Source organism: Nanorana parkeri, unplaced genomic scaffold, assembly GCF_000935625.1.
Source record: "Nanorana parkeri isolate BGI_ZX_2015 unplaced genomic scaffold, ASM93562v1 scaffold2005, whole genome shotgun sequence".
Taxonomy (NCBI): Eukaryota; Metazoa; Chordata; class Amphibia; order Anura; family Dicroglossidae; genus Nanorana; species Nanorana parkeri.
Window position 1 is genome coordinate 202,390 of NW_017308273.1, and position 2,108 is coordinate 204,497.

General features: G+C 50.9%; 1 non-coding gene across 1 annotated transcript; it reads left to right on the forward strand.

The window, feature by feature from the left end:
• Positions 1 to 1,268: 1,268 nt before the first annotated feature.
• Positions 1,269 to 1,340, forward strand: TRNAH-GUG. Its single transcript has one exon. It is a non-coding gene; the product is annotated as a tRNA-His (tRNA).
• Positions 1,341 to 2,108: the final 768 nt, after the last annotated feature.

Genomic DNA, 2,108 nt, shown 5'->3' on the forward strand with positions numbered 1-2,108 from the left:
CTGGTACACACCGCTGCCACCCAGTGGACACCAGCCGTTGTAGCCTGCCGCTGGGGTGAACGGGACCTCAGTTGGCCTTTGGGCTTCCTATCAGATATATGACATAGATCAGCCAGCTGACAACAAGCAGAGGCTTAGCGTTGTCACCCTGCCACAGGAATGAGAGGAGAGAGCTGAGAAGAGTGATCGCCACTGCGGCGGGCCGTTCTTAAGGGGCCCCCGCTCAGTCCGCCTCTGCCTACAATACCCAGGACGGTCGGGACCGGATCTCAGTGGGCCCCCCCCAACCGCCTTGGGCCCCGGGGCAGCCGCACCGGCTGCACCGCCGGTTGTTCCGCGCCTGGTGATAACAATTACAACTAAAAGAAGGTACATAAGATATTAAAGGAGAACTATGAGGTGACTGCCTGTAGGTGATCAACACCAGATGGTGATAGGAATCGTTGCCGAATTCTCTAACTATTGACACTTCACATGCGCGCCTATCGGCTCATCAAATTCTATAACCTAGTACAAAGTTCTATTTGCCGTAGGTTATAGGAGCTGATAGTCGCACAGGCGCAGTGCCGAGTGTGCTTATAGAATTTGACGGCACCACGCAGGCGCAGTGGCAATGGAGATTTCTATTTTCTAAAAGGAATCCATGAGCACGCGGACTAGTTCCATCTGGTGTAGATCTCCTACTGGCAGTCACCGGATGTGACATCACCAGTCAGAGAACTCGACAAGTCGGACCTTTCGATGGAACACCGGCACAGCAGGTCTGCCCTGACAGATCGGAGGGAGTTCAGCAAGCTTCCAGATGCGGATCTCTCCTCTGATCACTGGACCCAGATGTGATATGTGTTACATCACTTCCGGTGTCACTGGGCACGTTCTCCGGCTCTAAGACCCAGGAGAAGACGCTGGTGAAGCAGATCTGTGCTTCCTCTGCTTCTTTGGGGTCCCTAGGTGACATTAGGGGTCTGAAAGACACCCGATGTCTCCATAAAGAGGACCTGTCACACCCTATCTGCTATTACATAGTGGGCTTGTTATCCCCCTATGTGATAGGGGGCTTTCAGAACATATATCATTGTTTGGGGGTCTGAAGCTGTTTTCCTAGCCGAAAATTCAGATTTTATCGTCATGCAAATAGTAGGAAATTGCTCCGGGCAGCAAGTGGTTAATGGGCGTTATTGTCACATTGTAACAGAAGCGATGACATCATCAGAGAGGATTTAAAGAGCCCCAACCGGCCGTCACACAGCCAGCGAGCCAAACAGCTAGCCGTGATCGTATAGTGGTTAGTACTCTGTGTTGTGGCCGCAGCAACCCCGGTTCGAATCCGGGTCACGGCAGTTGAGCTCGCCAAATTGTTTTTTTTCTCGCAAAAATATATTAGTAATTATAGTTTGTTGCAGTTAATGAGCTTGCTGCCGAAAAACAAAAATTAAGTTTTTTTTTTAGTTTTTCAGTTAGCTGAGTGTGTCTGAACTCTTCTAATACCCCCAACAGGTCCTGTCTGCATTACTTCCTTTACCTTGCACAGGCGACCTTGAGCCATGTGCGGAATGAATGGATGGATCAGCAGCACTCACATGTCCCCCCTCCCCTCCCCCGGGATGGACTACAGTCTGAATACAAATCAGTAAACTAAACCTGAGACTGTAGTCCACCCTACGATCTTGGAGTGGTGACTACTTTACAACACACACAGGGACCATGGGGAACAGACGTAGCCCCCCTCCAGAAGGAAGGACAGTGTCAGAGATGATTGGAGGATCTACAGCCGAGTGACACAAATAAGATACATTGTTGTTCATAATTAAGGTTCTTGAATTGATTTTTAAGATTTAAAGGAGAACCTAGGGGTTCAGTGTTTTCCCCCATAGTTCTCCTCAGGGTAACAGGACATATACTAGCGTCCTCCCGTGATCCAAAGCTCAGTATATAGGGAGCTACAGCTCGCGGTATACTGAGACCGCCGCAGCCGGGACGGATCCCGACATTACTGTCGAGATCCACCCACCCGCGTGAGTGACAGCTGGCTCTGCCTATCTAGAGGCAGAGCAAGCTGTAACCGCCCCCCCTCCCCCGTCCGTTCGGCCAGTCAGCGCTGGAGGATC